The 25,375-nt window shown below is 41.9% G+C and overlaps 1 long non-coding RNA gene across 1 annotated transcript in view; it reads left to right on the top strand.

The window, feature by feature from the left end:
• Positions 1-205: 205 nt before the first annotated feature.
• Positions 206-25,375, top strand: part of LOC141108603 (uncharacterized) — a 64,503-nt gene continuing 39,333 nt past the window's right edge. Inside the window, exon 1 of the long non-coding RNA XR_012236092.1 lies at positions 206-329. This is a non-coding gene — a long non-coding RNA (uncharacterized lncRNA). The remainder of the gene's footprint in view (positions 330-25,375) is intronic.

Here is a 25,375-nt window from a genome sequence, read left to right as displayed (position 1 = left end):
TGGTTTAGTGTCCGTGCGAGAAACGGTGTTTGTGTGTTAAGCCGGCTAGGTTCCCCTGGTGTGCCCAGTCACTTCTTCCTGACTGTGAGCAGGGTTCCTGTCACTTTCCCCGCTAGCCGGTGTCTCTGCCATGGCTAAGAATACTCTGTCGTCGCGTTTCCGCAAGGTGGACATCGATGAGTACGATGAGAACAAGTTTGTGGACGATCAGTTGCAGGAGGAACCGGCAGAGCCCCAGGGGCCGGACGAGGGAGAGGTGGACAGTCTGATCAGACAATATCCTTTTTTGCCGGCCTTTACCATTCATTGTCAGCGCTGTCATCTGCTTGGTAGGTGGGGGGCTGTGGGCGTTCTAGACAGCTGAGGTTTCAGGAAATATTCCTTCATTGGTTTTTAACGATCATACACCAATCAGCCTTAGTGCCCTTTTCAAATTATCAGCTTAAATGTGTATCCTATTGAGTGGAGCCTTGTATGGATAGGTCAGTTCTGTTTACCATTCCATCTTCCCTGGCTCCTAAACTTGTCAGCAATTTTCAGGTGACCAATTATAAGTGTTAGCCAAGCTGTAATATGAGCTGTGAGTGATTATACCATCAGCAGTCATTAACCACTTCAGCCCCGGAAGGTTTCACCCCCTTCCTGTCCAGAGCATTTTTAGCGATACAGCACTGCGTTACTTTACCTGACAATTGCGTGGTCGTGATATGCTGTACCCAAACAAAAATTTATGTCTCCCCCCCCCCACACACACACACAAATAGAGCTTTCTTTTGGTTGTATTTGATCGCCTCTGTGGTTTTTATTTTTGCGCTATAAAAAAAAAAAAATATATATATATATATATATATATATATATATATATATATATATATAAATTTTTTTTTTTTTTACTTTCTGCTATAAAACATATCTAATAAAACAAAAGTAAAAAATCAAATTTCTTCATCAGTGTTGACCAATATGTATTCTGCTACATGTTTTTGGTAAAAAAAATCCAAATACGCGTATATTGATTTGTTTGCGCAAAAGTTATCGAGTCAACCTTTTTATATTTTTTACTAGTAATGGCTGCGATTAGCGATTTTTAGCAGGATGGCGGCGGACAAATCTGACGCTAAGTGACACTTTTTGGGGACCAGTGACACCAATACAGTGATCAGTGCTAAAAAAAAACAAAAAACCCCTATATAAATGACACTGGCAGGGAAGGGGTTATTGGGGGCGATCTAAGGGTTAAATGTGCTCCTAGGGGGCGCTCACTATCTGTGTGGGGGATGGTTTGACTAGGGGGAAAAGAGAGATCCGTGTTCCTGCTTAGCAGGAACACAAGATCTCCCTCTTCCCCACTGACAATGGCGATCTGTCTTGCTTACATAGACAGACCACCGTTCTGCCTTTCTATGAACGTTCGCCGGACCCGCAGATTGGCTCCTGCTGTGTCCAATCACGCGGCCCAGACCCGTTGTTTCGTGCAGCCAGGCCGCCCTACCACAGTATATGTGCGGTGGGCAGTCCGGAAGAAGTTAAATGGCATCTTCAGTCTGTTTGCAAAAATTACTGATACAAATACTATAGCTGCTGACGTTTAATAAAAGGACACTTACCAGTCAAGGCTTTCCTGGTGCTGATATGTTTACTATGGGAAGCCGGATTTTGCTCCTTGTGGCTTCAAACTGGGCGAGCCGCTCTGCGCTGTGTACATGGTCCCACAGTCTCAAGAGACCTGTGTCCCAAGAGGTTGCGAGCAGGGAGGGTGGTCGAACTTCCTGTGGAATTGCTTAACCCATCCAGCTGGAAGGGGGAGAGGGTACCTACTAGAGCTACACAAATAATCGTTAAAAAAATCATGATCTCGATTCACCCCCTCTGACGATCTCTCCTGCAGATTTTGCCGATTCTTTCATATAACAAGTGGAGAGACTTTATCTGCTCACTCAGCTGTCAAAAGAAAGCATCCGGGCAGCCTGCCAAGTCTTTAACTTGAAACATTGTAATTAAGCTTCCTTCTTAGATCAAAGGGATAGAACTTCTGTGTAAATAAATGGGCAATCTGCCAAGTATTCAACAACCTGTAAATGCAGGAAGTTTTTTTTTTTTTTTTTACAATCTTTATTTATCAAACATTTTTACAAAATTTTTATATAAAACATATACACATAGATACATACATCTACACAGAAAAAAAATAAATCATGGTGTATAGGGGCATTCACAATTAATATTCAGATCATTTTATATATCCCCATGATCTATACTAGCATCATCTGTATACATTTCTGGATATAATTCGTTACTCTATCTTTGCACGGCCCCTATATCTACCACACAATACTATCCCAGTACCCCCCATCCATACCCATCATACACCCTCAACCAATCCTCTTACACAACACCACTCAGCTAACCGAAAAGCAAACAAAAAAAAAAAAAATTTCTCCAATTCAGAAGAACTCTCCCCCCTTCTCCAACTCTTCATCACAGTATTTGCTCTATCTTTATCCCCTTTTTCTCGTTCCCCTATCGCGGCGAGGTTCTAGACTCTTCCCACACTCTTCCTGTACCTACTCATCTCCTTCCCTCTAATATCATCCTCTCCTCTAAGGATCGCATCACTCCCATTTCACATTCCCATTCTTTTATGGAGGGGGCTTTTTTATTTTTCCAATTTCTAGCTATGACGGTACGTGCCGCAGTTATATAGTACTTCAAAGTTCCCTTTTTTATATTTTTTATTGATCCAGGGATCATTGACAATATCGCCACATATATATCTGATTGTATCTTTACCCCGGTTGTAGCCCTGTATATTTTAAATACCTTTTCCCAAAATGCTTGAATTTCTGGACAAAAATACCAGATATGCGACATTGAGCCTTTTGCTACTTCACATCTCCAACATCTGTCTGTATTATCTGAATTTATTTTGTTCATATCAACTGGGCATTTATACCACCTGGCTAGTATTTTGTAATTTCTTTCTTGATGCCTAGTAGAGATTGATAATTTATGAGTTACTGTAATTGCTTTTTCCCATTTAGCTCTAGGGATAACCATCCCTAGTTCCTCCTCCCATTTTTTTATGTATTGTAACCCTTCCTCCTTGTTTTCTGAAATTAAATATTTATACACAACAGATAAGATATGTGTGGGTCTATGTTTCTGTAACAGTATTTTTTCTAACCCTAACAATGGTCTATTCATTATGGACTCCTTCGTCAAAGATGAAATGTATTGCTGGAGTTGTCCATGCTGAAACCATTTCTTTCTATATTCGGTACCAAGGGCCTCCAATGGGGGGAGTTTATTTTCTTCCATTATTTCCACTATCCTTGTATCATCCCTCCTTTGCCACTTTAGGAAGGTCTTGGCTTTAAAAGCAAGTGGGAATTCCGGGTTGCTAAAGAGGGGGGTCATTGGACCTCTCAATGTAGATCCTATCCCCCTTTTTATCAAATCGTCCCACACTTTCAAGGTTGATACGACCAAGAAGGGCATATCCCCTTCCCGGGGTCTATATTCCCTCTTAATCCAAGGTAATGATTTCAGTTTTATGTCTGTGACTTCTTCCTCCAGTTTCACCCATTGTTTGTTGTCCATATTATGGAACCAATCCACAATCCTGGTTATAAATATTGATCTGAGGTACAACGAAATGTCTGGGAGAGCCAGTCCACCATCCTTTTTTAGTCTATATAATGTTTTCCTATTTATTCTGGCGCTCTTTTTTGCCCAAATGAAACTTCCTATAGCCTTACGGATTTGATTCATTATGGTTCTTAAGGGATATATAGGTATCGTTTGGAGTATATAAATGATTTTAGGCAGTATATCCATTTTTACAATGTTTATCCTTCCCATCCAGGAAAAGGTCCCTCTATCATAAAGTTGTAGTGTCTTTGTTATTTTACGTATTAGCGGAAGATAGTTAAGTTCCTGTATCTTATTCATCTCTCTAGGGATAAAAATTCCGAGGTATTTAATTGCCTCCTCCTGCCATTTAAATGAAAAGTTTTTTTTTAGGAGCTCAACCAAAGAGTTAGACAGAGAAATAATTAAGGCCTCAGATTTATTATAATTCACCTTAAAATTACTCAAATCTCCAAATCTTTTAAATTCTGCTATTAGATTTGGTATTGTCACCACCGGATTTGTGATGTACAATAACAAGTCATCTGCATATACTGACATTTTATAGTCAATCTGCCCTACCTTGATGCCTTTAATGTCATTATTCTTCCGAATCGCTATTAAGAGGTGTTCCATAACTAATACAAATAAAATTGGGGACAATGGACATCCTTGACGAGTTCCATTGGTGATATTTACTGTATCCGATAACTCCCCATTTGCCCGTATTCTGGCCATTGGATTATGATAAAGGGCCATTATTTTATCCTGCAGTAGGGGACCAATCCCCCACTGCTTTAATGTCTCCCTGAGAAAGCTCCATCCCACCCTGTCAAATGCTTTTTCGGCGTCCACTGCCAACAGGCAGGATGGGATGGAGCGTCTCCGGGCATATTCCACCAGTGTTAATGTTTTAAGCGTATTATCTCTCGCCTCTCGCCCCTTTATAAATCCCACCTGGTTTAGATGTATATGTGCCGGTATTATTGGGGTAAGTCTGTTAGCGATAATCTTTGAATACAATCTAATATCAATATTAGTCAAGGATATTGGCCTATAATTACCACAGAAAGAGGGATCCTTTTCCGGTTTAGGTATGAGTGAGATATATGCCTGTAGGCTATGCGGGACAAACGGTTGAGAGGTAGATACAGAGTTAAACGTTCTTTTAATAATAGGGATTAAGACGTCTTTAAATGTTTTATAAAACCGTGGGGTAAAACCATCCGGGCCTGGGCTTTTCCCTATCACTAATGAATCTATTACTTTTTGTATTTCTATCTCTGAAAATTCTTGTTCTAACTGTTCTATATCTGTTGTTGTTAGTGATGGTAATGCTGTGTCTTTGATATATTGTTGTATATTTTCTTGATATCTTATCGGGTCTGTATTTGCTAATTGGTTTGGTAAATTATATAGATTATTATAAAAAGTATGGAATGCTTTCAAGATACCTTTTGGATCATATATCATTTCATCATTATCTGCTTTGATTTTAACAATGGATGAGGCGTTAATTCGCTGACGTAAAGCTCTTGCCAGTAATTTACCCGGTTTATTGCCATGTTGGTAAAATAACGTACGATTTTTATCCCTAATTTGTAATGTCTGCTCATTAAGTAGATTTTGCAGTTCCGTTTTCTTTTCTGTTAATTCTAATAATACTTCTCTAAGAGGATTTTGCTTATGCTGAGTTTCCAGTTTAGATATTTCCTTCAGGAGGTGGGTCGTTCTATTCCTTTTTGCCTTTTTTAGTCTAGCCCCATGCTTTATGAATAGGCCCCGAACTACGCATTTTAACGCTTCCCATTGGATCAAAAGGGAGGTAGTATCGCTTATATGATCTTTAGAAAAGTTTATTATTGCCCTCTTTATTTCTGAAACGCATACCTCATCAAATAGCAAATTATCATTCAATTTCCAGGTACCTCTTGAGCTCCTCTCCCTGGAAATATCTAATACTAGAAATATCGGTGCATGATCTGACCATATGGCACTGCCAATTTCAGAGGAGGAAGTCACAGCTACTCCCAGCTGATTCATCAGAAAGAAATCGATTCTGTGATAAGTACCATGAACCTTGGAGTGGAACGTATAGTCTCTTTCCAGGGGATGGAGCGCCCTCCATATATCGACCAGATGATGCTTAGCCATTACTTCCCTAAATTTGACTTTATCCTTAGCCTTCTGCATTATTAATGTTGCTGAAGTATCCCTATCATTATCCAATATAAAATTAAAGTCTCCCCCAATTATCGTAATCCCTTCCGCTTTTTCCATAAGATCTGTGATCAATTGTGCTCCTACTTTAGATTGTCCCTGGTTAGGTAAATATACATTAATAAATGTAAATGCAGGAAGTTTAACCACTTAAAGTCTAAATAAAAGTCTAAATATTTTTCTGACACTTCTTTTTTAAGTTAAAATCAATATTTTGTGCTAGAAAATTACTTGGAACCCCCAAAGATTATATATATTTTAGCAGAGACCCTAGGGAATAAAATGAAAATTGCTGCAATATTTTAAATGTAATTTTTGGGGAAAAAATACACTTCAACGAATAAAAAAAAAAAAAAAAACAGTAACATTAGCCCATTTTTTTTTTTTTTTGTTTTGTTTTAATGTGAAAGATGATGTTACGCCGAGAGAATCGTGATCTATCTTCTAAGCAAAAAAATCGTGATTCTCATTTTAGCCAGAATCGTGCAGTTCTAGTACCTACCAAAACTAGATACCCCCTAGGGCTGGGGAAAAAAATCAATCTAAGTCCTTGAATCGAGTTGAGAGGTCAAATCGATTCAAAATTTAAGCAAATCGATTTTTTTAGATTTTTTTTTTTTTTTTTTTTTCACCGCGCCGGTCCTGAGGCGCTGCGGGCATGAGTTTTTAGGCGAGGCCGCGGCTTCAGCCTAGTCCGCGAGTCCCGACGCCGAGGACTAGGCCGAAGCCGCGGCCCCCCCTAAAAACTCATGCCTGCAGCTCCTCAGGACCGGCGTGGTTTCAAAAGAAGAAAAAAAAACTCGATTCGAATTGTGAATCGAGTTTTTTTTAAAGAGAATCGAAGATTTTTTTTTTTTTTTTAAGGAAATCTCCCAGCCCTAATACCCCCCCCCCCCCCCAAAATAAAAATAATGCCCAAAAGTGCTCAGGCCACTTTTCTTTTAGAAGGTTTTACCCCCTTTATGACAAGGGCATGTTTTTCTATTCAGCACTTTGCTGCTTTAAAGCGGAGTTCCACCCATATAAAAGCCAGCAGCTACAAAAAGTGTAGCTGCTGACTTTCAGTAATCAGACACTCACCTGTCCCAAGGTCCAGCGATGTGGGCGAACAAAGCCCTGCTCCTCTCCCCCTCCTCTCTGCGGCGCTGGCATTGTCACTGTAGGCGCCCGGCTGTGGCTTCACAGCTGGGTACGCACTGCGCACTGTGACTGGCGGGGCTATGATCTGGGACCTGTGACGTGTCCCAGATGATTGCCAAAAGGGAGGGGGGAGAGGTGAACTTCCTTCCAGCGACACGGTTCCGCGCCCTGCTCCCCCCCCCCCCCCCCCCAAAAAAAAATGATATGCCAAATGTGGCATTTCAGGGGGTCACCTGCACTTAAAGCAGAAGTTCCATTTTTGGGCGGAACTCCTCTTTAACTGGCAAATGTGCGGTCACGCAACACTGTATGCAAATGACATTTTATATAAATTTTTTTTTTGTTTGTTTTATTTGATCACCATCGGGTTTTTTATTATATAAACTAAAAAAGACGAACATTTTGAAAAGAAAAACAAAACAATATTTTCTGCCTTTTGTTGTAAAACATATCCGATAAAATCACATTTCTTCATAAATTTAGGCCAAAATGTATTCTGCTACATGTCTTTGGTAAAAATCCATCTGTTGACGGTTGAAAAACGGACATCCATGTATTCTTTGGAAAAACAGATGTAAATGGATGATCACCCATTTACATCCATTTACGTCCACTTCTGCCAACATCGTTTTTTTGTAACGGATCAAACCCCTATTTTTCTTCCGTTTTTTTTTTTTTTTTTTTTTTTTTTATTACGGATCGGATGAAAAACAGATAAACAGTTTTTGCATGAAAAAATGGCTCAGGGACTCAAGTGGTTAAGGACTCTAGATGGTTGATGTTCAAAAACGGATGAAAAAATTATGTAAACTTCATTTGTTTTTCTCTTTGAAAAAATTGTGATTCAACTGATGAAATGAAAGGGGCCTACGTGTATATTAATGTTTTTTTGTGAAAGTAAGAGTTCACAAACTATGGTATACATATTTGAAAATTCATCAATACTGATGGCTGATCTAATTTCTTGAGGTCCCAAAATGCCAGCACAGTACAAATACCCCCAAAATGACCTCTTTTTGTTAAGTAGACAATCCAAGGTATTTAGTAAGAGGCATGGTGAGTTTTTTTAAATCGTAATTTCCCAACTCATCTTCCAGGACAGCTGCTTGAGAGATGTTTGGCTCCGCCTTCACGCCTTCAACAGGAAACACAAAGCAGAAAGAGATAAAGAAAAATCCCCCCCCAATCCAAAGTTGTTTTGTGCTTCTGAACCTCCAGGAGTACACTTTGTCATTTTTTGTTTCCTCTGGCTCTGATAATTGTGGTTGTCGGGGCCCCCCCTCAGATGACTAGGTCCTGGTGTGCCCGTGTTCCTGGTCAAGTTGCTTACCTGAGAGTTTTCTCTAAAGATGTGCTGGATGACTGATGCAGGCAACTCCAGCATCCAGTTGCTTTTTTTGGCCTATTACTTCTATTTTGGTAGTCCCACTGATGGTCTTCTGTCCCCCTGGGGAGTTTCTTCCTGCATTTTTCAGGCAGCATAGTACCTCTGGGCAGGTCCCCTGTATGGTAGGCTGAGATTGACCAAGATGGTGCAGACTCTATTCCAGAACCAGATGATGACACACTTCTTGATGTGCGCTTTATCCTGGCTACTAAAGCATGGGCGTCCACACTCCAATGCCATCCTATTTCAGACTTTGATTGCAGAGAAGAGCTGACATTAGGGCAGCACTGAGCACATAAATACTACAGGCTAAAGGAGCAGAGGCTGTGAGCAGGGCCCAGACAGCAAGCCTCCTAAAGAATCCTCCCTCTATGGAGCAATAAAGCCGCTTGGGAAGGCTAGATTGGGTCCATCTCTACTTTCAGAGCTTGCTAAGGTAAGCCCATACTATGTACCTAGTGTTTGGGTTCTTAGTAAGGCTTTACTACTTTTATATTTTTAAAGTAGTATAGATTATTTAGAATGTGAGGTTGTACATGTAAGCTTTCTGAGTCATATATCAAACTTTGTGAGATAAATGTATCCTGCTCATAACAGGATTAGAATCTGACGTTTTGCCTAAAGGTTTTAATGATGTCCATGTGTCTGGGAATGCTTTATCAAGCTGATGTGCTTGGTTTGTACACTTTCAGTTGTTTGCCTTACCTTGTAATAGTGGATTCTCATGTGGTGCCTGCAGTTTGTAGTGTCATGGCTGGTTGATTCCCCTACATCCATCCATGGTTTTTTTATAATACAGAATTTATATAGCACCAACAGTTTGCGCAGCGCTTTACAGAATGAGGGCAGACAGTATATTTAAACTACAATTAAATACAGGAGGAATTGGAGGGCCCTGCTCGTTAGAGCTTACAATCTAGGAGGGAGGGTCAAGTAATACAAAAGGTAGTAGCTGTGGGGGATGAGCTGATGGAGAAGATAAAAGTACAGTTAGTGGCAAAATAGGCTTCTCTGAAGAGGAGGGTTTTCAGGGATTGTCTAAAGGCAAACAGGAGTAGGAGATTGTCATATTGAGGTAGGGAGTTGCATAGGAGAGGCTCGGAAGGAGTCCTCGGGGTGAGCATCGGACGAGGTGATGAGGAAGCTAGAGAACAGGATCTCTTGGGAGGAACTAAAAACAATTATGTTGGTGTTTTGAGACTAGGTTAGTGATGTAGCTGGGGGCGGAGTTGTGGATGGTTTTGTAAGTTGTTAGTATTTTGAACTTAATTTGTTGAGCGGAAGCCAGTGGAGGGATTCACAGAGAGGAGTAGCAGACACTGAACAGTTATTAAGGTGGATGAGCCTCGCAGCAGCATGCATGATGGACTGAAGAGGGGATAGCAAAGGTAATCCTGTGAGTGGAGAGTTGCAGTAGTTGAGGCAAAAGAGTGAACTAGGAGCTTTGTGGTGTCATTTGTTAGTAAGGGACGTATTTTCTAGATGTTAAGATGGCAAGATTTGGACAGTGATTGGACGTGGGATCGAAAGGATAGTTCAGAGTCTTGGATTACACCTAGAACCTTGGAGTGCAGGGACCGGTTGATAGTTGTGCCATCCGTCTTGACAGAGAAATCAGGGGAAGAGGCACGTTGGGAAGGAAAAATTATGAGCTTGGCTTTGGATCTATTAAATTTGGGAAAGTGGTGTGATGTATCTGTTAGTAAATCAGTGATACCTGAGGAGCTGAAGGAGCAGACAGATACATTTTGGGTGTCGTCTGCATAGAGATGGTATTGGAAGCCATAGGAGGCTATCGACTGACCCAAGGTGGCGGTCTAGATCGAGAATAGGAGAGGTCAAAGAACAAAACCTTGGGGGACCCCGACAACAAAAGGAAAAAGAGAGGAAAAAGTAGAATTGTAAGTAACTCTAGATGCGGTTTGATAAGTAGGTTGAGAAGAGTACAGTCACGGAAACCAAAGGCATGGAGTTGTTTGAGGAGGAGGGGGTGGTCCACTGTGTCAAAGGCAGCAGAAAGGTCCAGGAGCAGGAGTACAGGATAGTGTCCAATGGTTTTAGACATTAGCAGATCGTTTGTGAGTTTTAGGAGAGCAGTTTCCATGGAGTGTTGTGGGCGAAATCCAGACAAGGAGGTCAAGAAGGTTATTCTCAGTCAGTGGTAGACCAGACGCTCAAGGAGTTTTTATAAAAAGGGGAGCAAGGAGATGGGGTTTAGGTTGAGATTGGTGGGGTCTAGTGAGGGCTTTTTAAGTATGGGGGTGACTAGAGCTGCACGATTCATCGTATAAAGATTGCAATCTCGATTCACACCCCCCCCGCGCGATCTCCAGGCTGGATTAGCTCGATTTTCCGGATCTCCCCGTCAGAACCACGGAACCAGCGTGGATCGCAAATGACGCCGTTATCGGAACTAACGTCAGCAACCGGAACTGACGTCAGTCACCAGAGAGCATAGTGCCCGGCCTGGACTGCGCAAGCGTAATCAACGCGCCGCTTGCTCCCGATGCTCGGGGCTGGTTATTCATTTAATACAACAAGGGGCAGATGTATGGTTATACTCTGAACACAATCAACACAATGCTCGGGGCTAGTTATAATGAACGGATGCTTTTCTCAAAAGGGCGGATTTATTACAGTCCCTTGAAATATCCTGCCTTGAATCTGGTTGGTCTTGAACCTGTAACTCTGCTCCTCTCATCAACTTCCTGATTTAAGCCATGTATCTGCACTTCCTCCTTGCCAGATTATTGTGCTCTCTCCAGCCAATATCTTGCTTTTGTCTCCCCTGCTGCCGTCTCTATCTTCGCTACCATTCATTACCAACCTTTGGCTTGTTCCTCGACTATGCTTCTGCTTGATCCCTACTTGCTATATCTGCTACCGGACCCGCCTTTTTCACCTCCTGGGGGCAGAGAAGGGTTGAGGTTGCAAAGGTTTCTATGGGTAATTGTGAGGAAGAGGAGGTGGAAGAGAAGGAGAGAGCAAAATGAATACGATAGTGATCAGAGAGAGGGATTGTTAGAGTGGTTGCACGGAGTGCATAGGTGGGAGAAAACGAGGTCAAGGGTGTTGCCGTCAGTGAATAGAAGCATGTATCCATTGCTTCAGGTCAAAGGAGGAGGTTAGACTGAGATGTTTGGAAGTAGCAGGAGTGTTAATATTAACGGGGATGTTGCAGTCACTGAGTGATTTCAGAAGAGAGAAAGCAGGGTAGCCATGCAGAGAAGTAATCAAGAAAGTCTGATGCCAGTGCAGGGGGTTGGTAGATCATAGCTATCTTTAGAGGAACTGGGGAGAAAAGAAGTATGCAATGTGCCTCATGAGCAGAGTAACAGAAAGGGGGGTGGGTGAAGTACCTGAAAGGTGCTATGTGGGGATAAAAGGAATGAGTCCAGAGAAGGCCACCATGGGAGAGGGCAGCAGGGAAAGCAGTGTCGGATTCATGAAGCCAGGTGAGTTAGCAGTAAAGAGGTTGTTTGTTGCAGACAGAGTGGGCATTCCAAAGGATGCAAAAGAAAGGGAGTCTTGTCTTGGGAAGAAGAGGAATGGAAACTAAATTGTGTGGATTGCAGCTGCTGTCAGAGGGTGCAGGGTGATGGGTGCGTTGGGTACAGTTAAATTATGGAGGCCCAGGGATTAGGGATATATTGCCAGAGGTTAGGAGAAGCAGAAGGGTGAGGGAGGTAATGTGGGAGTGTGATTTATATGAAGGGACATGCCCCAGTGTCCTGGAGGTTTTATTAGTGTGTGGATTTAGAATTAACAGGAGTTGGGGAGTGCAATAATAAAGAGAGGACAGAAATAAGCGAGTTTTATATAGGCTGTGGGGTGAAGGAGAAAGGACACAACTGTCTGTCAGAGTGGTAGAGAGCGTATGTTGTAGAGTGTGGATGGAGAGTTGAAGGTATAAACAAGGTCACCTGCGTTCTGTTTGGTGGTTTTCAAAGTATTTTCCTGTGTACTTTTAGCTTTGTGCAATCACTGAAGTACAAAGTAGGAAGAGCTCCCACTTAACTCCCACTTCTAGGAAGAACCCAGCAGCAAATGTGTCCCCTATCAAATGTGGCTCCTACATATAGGTGGTTTAGTTTTATACTGATGGGGGTGGTTGCATGCCAGTTAACTAATCAGGAATTAATAAAGAATGGCTGCCTAGCAGAACAAAATTTCCAATTCAGAATCAGACTTGCAAGAGGGCAGAGTTGTAAAGATAAGAACAGGCCATCATTTAGGCAAGCCTGATGGTTAAGCAGTAAGAACATACAAGAGTAACACACAAACACAAGGAAGCAATCCGTTTTCAGCTATGGGCCGATATGAAGAAACAGGGACATATCAGAGGAACACACGGACACAAGGAAGCAATCGTTTTTAGTTATGGGTGGATGTGACGCAGCAGGGACATACCTGTGGAGAGACAGAGGAGAAATCTTCAGATGAGACATTCAGATGCCACTTAAATAACCCCCACTTCTAGAAAGAATCCCTGCAGCCAATGTGCCCCCCAGCACAAAGCAGAGGGACAAGCAACTTCCTCTTAGGCCTAATGTACATAGGACGCTGAGGCAACCTCTTCTGGACGATTTTTTTGACAGCTATGAGGAAAGGTTGCAAGCACTGAACTTATTCTCTCTGGAGAAGAGACGCTTGAGAGGGGATATGATTTCAATTTTATAAACCTCGTACTGGTGATCCCACAATAGAGAGAAAACTTTTTTGCGGAAGGGAGTTTAACAAGACACGTGGCCACTCATTTAGAATGAGAAGAAAAGAGGTTTAACCTTAAACTACGTAGAGGGTTCTTTACTGTAAGAGTGGCAAGGATGTGTAATTCCCTTCCACAGGCGGTGGTCTCAGCGGGGAGCATCGATAGTTTCAAAAAACTATTATGCCCTGTACACACGGTCGGACATTGATCGGACATTCTGACAACAAAATCCATGGATTTTTTCCGATGGATGTTGGCTCAAACTTGTCTTGCATACACACGGTCACACAAAGTTGTCGCGATTTCCGAACGTCAAGAACGCGGTGATGTACACCACGTATGACGAGACTATAAAAGGGCAGTTCAATACCAAGCGCGGCACCCTTTGGGCTCCTTTTGCTAATCTCGTGTTAGTAAAAGTTTGGTGAGAGACGATTCGCACTTTTTCAGACTTGTGGTTTTCAGATCGTATTCCTGCTTTTCAGTTTGTGCTTGTGGGTTTGTATCTGGTCTTCAGTGCGTGCAGCGAGTTCCCATTGATTTGTCATTGTGTTCTTGTCCTTCGTTACTGATTTTCAGGTCGCTCTTCACAGGCCTTGCTGTTCTTCATTGCGTTTTGTTACTTTGTTGTGTTCAGCCAACCGTTTTCTAGCCATGTTGCATGTACGTACTCATCGTAGAGTTTGTGCTGTGTGGGGGCTTGGTGTTTGGGTTTCTAAATTTGACACAAGCCCAGCCTATGAACAGGGTGAGGAGGAGTTCATGGACCAAGAATTGGTTGCTCCAGCGTGACCAATTCTGTCACATGCTTTTGCTCTGTCAGATCCGTGAGAATAATCCTGACGATTTCAGTAACTTTCTCCAGATGACGGACCCCGTATTTCACCGTTTGTTGGCTTCGCTGACCCCTTATATCAGCAGGCAGGATACCTGCATGAGGCAAGCCATAACTCCGGAGCAGAGGCTCATCGCCACCCTGCGGTACTTGGCGACAGGGAGAAGCCTGCAGGACCTCAAGTTCTCGACGGGCATCTCCCCCCAGGCTCTGGGGATCATTATCCCAGAGACCTGTTCTGCCATCATCCAGGTCCTGCAGAAGGACTATATTAAGGTAAGATTTTTATCCTTTAACATCACATTTTATTGTATTTAATGTTTGCTAATGTAATGTATTTCTTTCCTTATTCCCTAATTACCATGGTTGGAATATGCTGTGAATGTCCCCTTTGTCCTCATGCATGCTGTTTTTTTTTTTTGTCCTTCATACATATTTGCCTTCACTTACCTCCCCAGCATGCTCTCTTGGGCCTATATCCACCTCGCCTAGTCGCTTAACAATGTATTTTGTCAGCTCCATAGTAGTGCTTTACCCTAAACACACCCTAAAATGTGTAAAAAAAAAAAATGTTATTTGTGCTTTAAATTCAGGCAGAGTGCCAGAGGCTTTTTTTTTTTGGGTCCCAAAATCATTTGGAACCCTCCCTCCCCCCAACCGCTAAGTCAGCTGATATCATTCCTCTATCTGCTGACCTTGCCAAACCCATACGCACTATACCTACCTCTTTTGTGGTCAGATTTATGGATGAATTCCCCAAAGCATGTAGTGCAAGGGCCTGCCTGAATACTTTCAAATGGTACTGTTTAAAGTTTTTGTATGCTATTATTATCTTGATAGGTAATATCAGAATGTAAAAATGTGCTAAAATGTGTACAGTGTGTATTTATATCTTTGTATTATGACACTTCTTACCTGTCCAGTGGGCTGCCAATAGTGTAAAGTAAGGAGGGGCTGGCCAAAGTAATAAACATTATTTAGGCATTCATCTCTCAATGAAGTGGAGAGGGTTACCTGTCCAAAACATCTCCCCCCTAAAATTTTTAAAATGGCCCATGGGGGGGGGGGGGGAATCTGATAGGTGGACCTTATACCCTTGTCTTTAAATACTCCCTAAAATAAATGTTATACTGTTGTTGGCCAAGAGTGTTTGTGTCTAATTTTCTTTCAATGTTTATGTGCAAAATGTTTAATTTTTGGTTCTTGTTCTTGGTTCTTTGATTTCCTGCTTGGCTTTCTTTTAGCTGTCTCCTCGGTTATCTTTTATTAATGGTCTAATTTTTTGGCCTTTTCCTTCAACAGTGCAAACGAAATTTCGTTGACACGTGAGGTGACAATCTCTTCTTCGGCTAACTATTATTAAGTTGTGGGTCTGCTACACACACACACCTTGTATTTTTGTGAATGTATGTAATGCATTACTGACAAAAATAATAATTTTCAACACCATGCCCTAAATTTTGTTGAGTCCTGAAAATGGCGTGATTGTGTAAAATTAGAAAGCACTTGAGACTGCACTGAAACGGCACTTGTAGTGCAAAGTGGACTTGCCTTTAGTAGATAACCCCCATTGTCACTGAAAACACCAACTTTACTACAAAAAATGTTTTGAGCATTGAAAGAAGAAGCCACACATTGTTAATTATCAATCTTTTTAATCAAAACACAATCACATGTGCATTTCTAAAAGGTTTTTTGAACAAACCAACATGTTTGTTGTATAACAATTTTTTGGGTCATATTAAAATAATTAGAAATTGCCTTTTAAGGTAAAACAGGCATGTTTAAAACCATAAAAAAATACACAAGTCTGAAACTTACAAAGTTCAACTTTTATAGAAAGTGAAGGCAATATTAGACATGAGTATTTATAAACGGTGTTTGATATTGCAGTCAGCAGATGGGGTGAAGTCACCCCTGGAAAAGCAACATTTTAAAGATGCACACAAATTGCCTAATGTCAACATGTGCTAGCTGCCTTCATGGGGGATCAATGGACAAGTTTTGTGGGTGCAACCCCTTCCTCTCAGCTACTTTATTATTGAGGAAGGGGTTGCACCCACAAAACGCGTACATTGATCTCCCGTGATGGCAGATAGCACATGTTGACACACTGTGAGCATCTTCAAACTTTGGCTTTTGTATAATTTTGTCAAAAAATTGTCATAAAAATAACAATAATAAAGCTGCAGTAAGTTATTTCTGGGTGTTTTAAATTCTCCCTAAAACATCAATGATGTTCTTCATTTTCTTTTGAACATCATTGATGTTTTGCTTGATGTTTTCCAAATCCCTATTACACCCCATTATCTCCCCGATGAGGATCTGGGCACTTTCACTGGTGAAGTGACATTCCTTTTCCACAACATCACGATCACCTAAAATATAAAAAAAACACACCATGTATTATAAATATGCAGGCATCCATCTCTTACCTGAAGCTGTGGTCGCAGACACTCACAACGTCTCCCTCTGGTTGGGTTTGGGGGATTTCCCCTTCTTCCTGAGGTGGGGGGTCCGTGGTCTCCTCTGATGAGTGGTGTCCTCCGAGTCTTTTCTCCCCTATGTTAAAAAAAAAAAATTAGGTATACTTAGCACACAGATATTTGATGGCTGAAATAGGAATATGAAACATTGCTTGGAAGTGGGGTACTATTGTCTCTTTTGGCAGAGTTGCAAGATGAAGAAATATTTTTGTCCTTTGTCAAGCTTGAATACTTACCTGTTTTGTACAAGCTTCACAGATGGAGACACCCCTATAGTATACACTGGAGCACCTGTGTGGGCCCCCTAATAAAAATGGTGTTCTGGTGTCCCACACTAGTGCTCCAGCGTCCAAATGTTTAAACAGCTGCTGAGTGTCCTCTCCTTACACAGAATCTAGTTTGCATTTCATTCTAGTTACTAACCCATCTAGACAACAAACTTATTTTAGGAGAAGTAGGCCAGAAAAAAATGTATTGAACTGCATCTGGAGAAAACATGGTGTTTTATTGGCCGAACGAACAATGTTTCCTACGAACAAATAATGTGTCCATGAACATGAAAGTTGCCATTTTAAACTGTACAACAGTGAAGCACATGGAGCAGCACGAACGTAAGAAAAATAAAGGATAGGAACACAGGACAACTACTTACTTTTTTGCAGCACTCTCGTGATCCTTCTATACTGATCGTGCTCCTTTTAAATTGAGGTACGACCACCGCTTCCTCAGTTGATCCTTGAATCGCCGTACCCCAAAATTCCTGTGCAGACTCTTCACAACTTTCACCATGATCTTGGCCTTTTTGACGTTGGGGTAAGGTCCATACTTCCCGTCAAAGTCGTCCCTCTTTAATATGTCCACCATCTCAACAAAGGGTATATTTGATGCCTTAAATCTCCTCCGGGATCGTGACGTCTCTGGCCTTTCTTCCTCCTCCTTGTTGCTGCTATTCGCACGCACCTGTTGCGTCTCCGCCATGTGCTCTTCCCCACTGCGCTGAACAAGAGGGGGCGGGGAATAGACTAGAAAGAACGTCGGGCGGGTGGAGTTTCACGCATGCGCAGTGTATATAAAGCGTAACACGCGTACGTCGTATGTACGATCTGTGAGCGGAGGAAGGAGTATCGGAAACGCCAATCGTGATAACGAAGGTAACATTTAAACTTGGGCCTATACTGCTTATAGATTGAGGCCTATATTGAGACAAGATTAGAAGACTTTAGCCTGACATTAGGGTTTGTCTTGTGTCTTGCAGATAAAATGGATGGCTTCAATTACCACAATTTCCTCCCCCTGTTCATAGATAAATACAGGGAGCTGCCCTGTCTGTGGCAGGTCAAACACCGCAATATAATCATAAACAAAAGAGGCAGGCAGCACTGGAGAAACTGCTGGAGTTCGTGAAGCCGGTGGTCCCCACAGCAACCATCCCCTATTTAAAATCCAAAATTGGTGGCCTGAGGAGCACTTATCTTAGGGAGCGCAAGAAGGTCCAGGATTCCCAGAGATCAGGAGCTGCAGCAGATGACATTTATGTCCCCAGGCTGTGGTACTATGCGAGACTTTGTTTTCTGTCAGACCAGACTGAAGTCAGGGAATCCCTCTCAACCCTTCCTTCCACCCCAGCTGAGGCTTCCGATGTCCAACCTGGGACTTCCAGCCAGGAAGAAGCGGAGGAGCCCAGCTTGAGTCAGGTATAGCATTCTTCTACAGATTTCTGGTCAATAAATAAATGATGTTTACTAGATGTTATTATTGATCACTAATTGCTGATTTAATAAAGTGTTTTACAATATCAATAGACAGCAGTGGGCAAAAATAATTGGGACAAGAATGAAAAATGCTGGGCTCAGAATGATAGTCTTTTATATTTGTTAACATTCAATTTGTAACAGTCATGAGGTGAAAATTGTGTGTGATTGATGAAGAAAAAACTAAAACTATGTCCCTTTTTCATACACAGGAAGACCTCAGCCAGGAGGAGGCTGTGGAATGTGGCACACAGGAGGAGGCGGGGGTTAGTGGCAGCCAGGAAGTGTCCAGGGTAAGTGTCAGCCAGGAGGTGGCCGGGCCCAGTAGGAGCCTCACAGAATCGCAGGTACCTCCCCTCCGCCTTCCAAACAAAAGACCCAGGAAGGGGAGTAACGTGGAGGAGTCAGCGCTCAGGCTAATTCAGGAGGCTTCTGTGTCCCTCAGAGCCACCCCAACTTGTGAAGAGGCCTTTGCCTGCATGGCTGCCACAAAACTGCAGGAGGGCCAACGCCTCATGTGTGAGGACATCCTTTATAAAACATTTATTAAGGGGGTGAGTGGCGAAATCACACCCAATACCCACCTGTATGAGTTGCATCATCATCCTCCTCCTTCTGCCACACGTTCAACACCACAGACACAGCCTGGAAGGAAGCTTGTAAGGAAGACAAGAAAGTGATGGCCTGGGTTCAGTCTGGTCTGACAAAAGATGCAGGTATGACCACAGCCGGAGGGCAATACATGTCATCTGCTGCTGTTCATGATCTCTTGGACTTCTGCACCAGATTGTACTCTCTTGTATATGGACTCCTAAGGCCACCAATTTTGCAGTAAAATAATTGATGTATGCCCTGGGGGCCAAAGGCTTTGCCAATTTCTGCTGTTTTTCCAGCGTTGCCTCCCTCTTTCTTTGGTTATGACACCTTAATAAATTTTTGGTTTGTTTTATTATACTCGCCTATGTGTGTTTTCCTTCAAAAAGGACGGTTTGTGAGGAGGCAGGTACATTTCAAAAATACAATGTGAACTTAACAAGAGACACCAACGCCAAGCAATCTCCTTGAGATTAAATAATACAAGATAATAATCGTGTTGTGGTAACTTGACACACAAAACACACCCAAAACTATTCTGGAGTTTAAAAAAAATATATACAAAAAAAAACAGGAGATCAGGATTTTAAAAAATAAAAACAAAATCTAAAAACATCCAAAAATGTAATTCTTTTCGGGAGATGTGACAAATAAAAATATTATATTCATGAAATCACGATAAATAATAAAGAAGTTTGTGAGAACTTTTGAATATGAGCAGCAAAACAACTTCATTCTTCTAGCATTATAAAGAAGAAGAGAGTGCGCTGCATTAAACAATTTAAAACATTGCAGTTTGACGAAAGTGCTATATCCATTACGAACACTAATTTTACCAGACCGAGCAGTTCCATCTCTGAATTTTATTCTGAGCATGCGTGGCGCTTTGTGCGTCGGAATTGTCCACACACAGTCGGAATTGATGCGAACGGATTTTGTTGTCGGAAAATTTCATAGCCTGCTCTCAAACTTTGTGTGTCGGAAATTCCGATGGAAAAAGTCCGATGGACCCCACACACAGTCGGAATTTCCGACAACAAGCTCCGATCGCACATTTTCCGTCGGAAAATCCGACCGTGTGTACAGGGCATTAGATAAGCACCTGAACATACAACATGCAACATACAGGGATATATAATGCAATACTGACATATAATCACACACACAGGATGGACTTGTGTCTTTTTTGAACCTCACCTTTTTTGAATCTCAATGCTGTAGAACAAACTATAATGGTCGCATATCATATCAAAACATCATAAAAAGTAACAGAATGAAAAATGAACTGAACGCAATTCATCCTATGGTTAATATCAACTTATACACAGGAATCTAGTAACACCAAGGGTTAATCGGGAGCAACTGTATCCTGTGAGTCTATCCAAGGGGACCAAATTTTATTAAATTGTTTTTGGACAGCCTTTTTCTTCGAGAGTTAATTTGTACATAGGAAGAGCCTTATTGACTAAAGTGAGCTAAAAGGAAAGGGAGGGAGGAGTTGATGACTCAAGTTAAAAGTATATTTTTTGGGGGCATAAAAGACTAATAACCGTAAAAGTATTTTCTTCCTTGCAGGAAGAGTATCTTCCTCAACATATCCTAATAAACAGCATAAGGGATTACAAATATTAGGAGCTTGGAGGACTGTGGTGACAAAGGCAGTGATTGTGGACCAGTAGGCCCGGATACACGGACAGTCCCAGACCATATGATAAAATGACCCCACATTCCCTGTACACTTGGTGCAGTTGGGAGATGCAAGCCTGCCCATCTGAAAAAGAACATAGGGAGTGAAGTAGGAGCGATGGAGGAATTTTGTTTGCAACGCTCTATCTTGGGATGAAATAACCATAGGCGATTGCAAGGGTAAGACTTCTTGCCACACTTGAACTGTGAGTTCAGGTAAAGCCCATCGTCAATCTGCCGCAGTCTGCTCAAGACGTTTGGTGGTAGTGTGTATCAAGGAGTTGTAGTAAGTGGAAATTAACTTGGAGTGGTCCGACTGAGATAACATCTGTTCAAATCTGGATACTTACTTGAAATGAGACATTAGCCAACCCAAATTGAGCAGCCGCCACATGCCAAATCTGCAAGTATCTGAAATATACAGTGCCAGATGCACCATATTTGCGTTGAAAATCCTCAAAAGATTTAATTCCCTTCTATATAATTGTGCAACCATCTTAACCCCATATCTGGCCCAGAACAGACCATGCTTTGAGAGTGAAATTCACGAAGATGTGGGTTGTGCTACAGAGGAGCTTTGAGAGACAGTACCAGCATTCCAGTCAGAATTAAATGAGAGGCCTTAAAAACCTGCAACTTCATAGCAAGAACCTTAGTACCCTCCCGTTTTTGCGTAGACTGCCTATGAATGAGGTTTTGTAAGGACTCGTATGAGGTGAGAATCGCTGCCTCTAGAGCAGTGGCTGCATTATTTGTATTCGGATGAAACCACCAGTGCGCATGGGCTCATTGGGTGGCAAAGTAATATGTCTGAAGGTTAGGCATAGCTTGTCCTCCGTCTGACGGGCCAGCTGTAGAGTATCTTGCCAGTTTTTCCACCCATATAAATGCTGTATTTAGGGAGTCAAGATTTCAAAACCGTTGTTTTAGGGACGTAGATTGGAGAATTACCTAGGACAGTGATGGCGAACCTTGGCACCCCAGATGTTTTGGAACTACATTTCCCATGATGCTCCAGTACACTGCAGAGTGCATGAGCATCATGGGAAATGTAGTTCCAAAACATCTGGGGTGCCAAGGTTTGCCATCACTGAGGAAGCGTGGCAAAAAAATAATTTTGAAAATATTGATTCTACCTAGTAAATTGAGGGGTTACTTAGTCCAAGCCCTAAATGTAGTTTTTAAGCTATGAATGGGAGGGAGCAAATTATCATCAATATATTTGGAAATGGGTTGTTGGCTAATTAGCTATCTGAACCTAGTAACCACCATTAACGGACAACTGCTGGGAACACAGTTTGCCGCATCAGGGTCCAATGGGAAAATGGTGGATTTGCCCCAATTTACCCTAAATCCTGAAAAGTGTCCAAATTGCATGATCACTTGCAGGAGTTTAGAGAGGGATAACTGCGGATCAGAAAGATATATATATATATATCTATCTCAAGGGACACCTTTTCCTCTAAGCCATTAACCACTAAACCCCGGATGGTAGAATCAGCTTGCAATAGCGCTGCCAGGGGTTCTATAGGCAGGGAAAACAAGAGGGGTGACAAGGGGCATCCCTGTTGCGTGCCCTGTGCTATGGCGAAAGGGACTGAAATATAATTGACACCTATGCAAGCACTAGGCTTAGAATACAGAAGGTGCACCCAACTAATGGAGGAGGGCCTAAACCCAAATTTAGCCAAGACTTTATATAAATATGGCCACTCAACAGAGTCAAACGCCTTGTGTGTGTCCAAGGCAACAACCAGTCTAGAGCCCATGTGGTTATGGGTAGCCTGCATATTAGTGAAATGTCTCTGGAGATTAATATACGTGGAACACCCAGGAATAAAACTGGTCTGATCCGAGCCAACCAAGGTGGTAACCACATCATTGAGTCTACGAGCCAAAGTCTTTGCCAGGATTTTAATATCTGAATCAATTAGAGAAGCCTATAGGAGGCACAAAGTGAATGATCCTTATGGGGTTTGGGAATGAGCACGATGAGAGCTTCTGACATAGAGGGGGGGAGATTCCCTCTTTCAAATGCATGAGTGTAAACCTGAAGTAGATGAGGCAGAAGGAGTTCCTTATACTGGATATACCATTCAATAGGAAAACCATGCAACCCTGGTATTCTTGGCGAAGGAAAGTATAGCTACTTCAAGCTCATTGATTGTCAATGGGGCTTCAAGTGCAGAGACCTGAGCTGGGGAAAGTTTGGATAGGGGTATAATAAATAATCATCTAATTCTATAATCATATAATGAGCTTTAGATGGGAAATCTAAATGTGTTTTAGGGGAGAGGTGTAAGGGGCTGCCAACATCCTAACAAAAATATATATATATCTATATACTGTAGATATATATGTAGAAAAAGATGCACTGGAATGATCCCCTTGGACTTTAAAGGCAGAAAGTTAAGTAGTGAACAGTAAATTTAGTTTTAGGCCTCATGCACACTGGACGTTTATGGACGTTTTTTACAGCAGCTGTTTTTGGCAGTAGACGTTTTTTTCTACAGTCATTAAACTCTCCATCATGTTATCCTATGTGTCCATGCACACATAGGCTGTTAGCAGTTTTGGGCAGCAACGTTTTTGAGCAGTAAAAAAACCCAAAACTAGTGGGTTCTGAGAGACGTTTTTCAGCTGTAAAAACGCTCTAACGCTGATAAACGTAGATAAACGCTCAAAAACGTTGCTCATCAGTGTTTAACGTTTTTGATCCATTGAAAAAAAAAAAAAAAAAAAAAAAATTTTTTTTTCTACAAAAAAAAGCGCAAAAACGCTAACGCGGAAAGACGCTATTGCAAAAAAGTTGAAAAACTCACTGCGAAGCTACTGACGTTTTTATAACGTTATTTTAACGTCCAGTGTGCATGAGGCCTAAAAGGCAGTGACACCACTTTTATTATAAAACGTAAATAGGCGGGCAAACATAGGCCTGCAGTATTAAAACAAGATATGCATGTACATATAATATTTTGTATTGTTAACATAATTGAGCAATACAATCAAACCAAGTGGGTACAGGTGTCCACATACGCTGCCAAAGTCATGCTGTGGTCAGTTCATATAGGTATCCTGTATTTGCCCAACATGTTTTGGAATTTCTACTATATATTCCTTCTTCAGGGGGGTTAAAATTCTGGGTGATTAGACTTTCTGAAATATCAATTTTGTTTATAACAGTCACATTGCAACACATTGTATAAGCGAGACCATTAAATTCAAATAATGATTTGGAGTATGATCACAGCAGATTGTATACTTACAAAAAACAGAATACAACATATAATTGTAGTGTAGTGGGTAGCACTCTCGCCTAGCAGTAAAAAGGGTCACTGGTTCGAATCCCAACCACAACACTACCTGCCTGGAGTTTGCATGTTCTCCCTGTGCCTGCGTGGGTTTCCTCCGGGTACTCCGGTTTTCTCCCACACTCCAAAAACATGCTGGTAGATTAAGTGGCTTCTGTCCAAAAAAATAAAAATTGGCCCTAGTATATGAATGTGAGGTGGGGACCTTGGATTGGGGGCTCGATGTGAGTGTGCGATATATGTGTAGAGCGCTGCGTAAATTGACGGCGCTATATGGGTACCTTGAATAAATAATAATGAGCATCTTGATGAGACGCAATGTATAGGGATAGGGACAATTGTAGACATGCACCCACACTTGCTCAGGTTGAACTGGATGGACTGGTGTCTTCAACCTTACTAACTATGTAACTATCGATAGATGTTCTCAACATGGCTGAAAAGGCTTGCACAAACCCATCAGGTGAACAAACGTACAGGCACTGCGAGGCATGTAAATATGCATCCACAAGAAATGCCTCATAGACTACATCAGCAATTAGTATAGCCGTCTGTAACCAAAAAGGAGGTGTAGTAAAGTAAATATGATCAAAAAATTTATTAAATAGGCATAATGCACAAATATAGGACATGGAAAAACAAAGTCTTCCTGTGAGAGAATTTCTTTACCTTTTAAACAGCCTGAAGTGTACATACGTCCATGCTGGCAATGCTGAGATGACACTGACATGCCAAATGTTTGGAGCTGTATTTATACAAGTCTTCCCACTGAGGGAGTCCAGCCTCAGTGGGAGGGGTGCTGAACGTTTGGCGCCAAATGCCGCTAATGAAGCAGCTGTTGCCAAACTGGGATGTTTCTCAGAGACAACGGCGCGCAGGGTAGCCCTAAGGGTGGGATGATGTCATGCGTCGCTGGCGGGAGGGAACCCAGAACACAAGAGCGTGAACAGTGCGGCCAAGGTGTGGAGGAGCTCCTCCCCAAAACAGGGCCGTGGGGAAACCTGGATGCAAGAAGTATCGGCGTCCGGCCCAAAGTGGGTGGAGCCTACCCGCAGGGTGGTGCACATAGCAGCCCCACAGGGAGCGCACACAGGGGATACCCAGTGGAAAGCGCAGTCAATGTCAGCCAATGGGAAAGATATTAAAAAACAAACCACAGCACTGACAGCAATGGGGACACATGATACAATGACAGTACATAAGACAAAAAACATGGTACCACATAATGAAAATAAAATGTTACTAAGAATGGTAACAAAAAGGAAAAAATGAAAAATAGAAAAGAAATGAGGCTGAGAAAATGTAGAAAAAAAAATGTGGCGTACAAATAAGGGAAAATGGATGAAGAATGATGTAAAAAAATGAAAAATGTATTCAACGATGGAGTTTATAAATTTTGTTCACATCCTCCTGATATGAATCCTGGGAGATAGGGCTTGAAGTTAAATGCGTCGACCAATAGGTAGAGATGGATCTCGTTTACGTATGCTAAGGAGATGTTGATAAATGCTTTTCCAAAACTCATTCACTGTCTTCCCGACATAGTAACATCCACACTCGCAATAGAGCAGATATACTGTGCCAGGAGTCCTACAATTTACATGGATGAAATGTACATCCATTA

Source organism: Aquarana catesbeiana, linkage group LG09 (assembly GCF_042186555.1).
Source record: "Aquarana catesbeiana isolate 2022-GZ linkage group LG09, ASM4218655v1, whole genome shotgun sequence".
NCBI lineage: Eukaryota > Metazoa > Chordata > Amphibia > Anura > Ranidae > Aquarana > Aquarana catesbeiana.
Note: the sequence above shows the minus strand (reverse complement) of the source record. Positions and strands in the feature narration are given on the sequence as shown.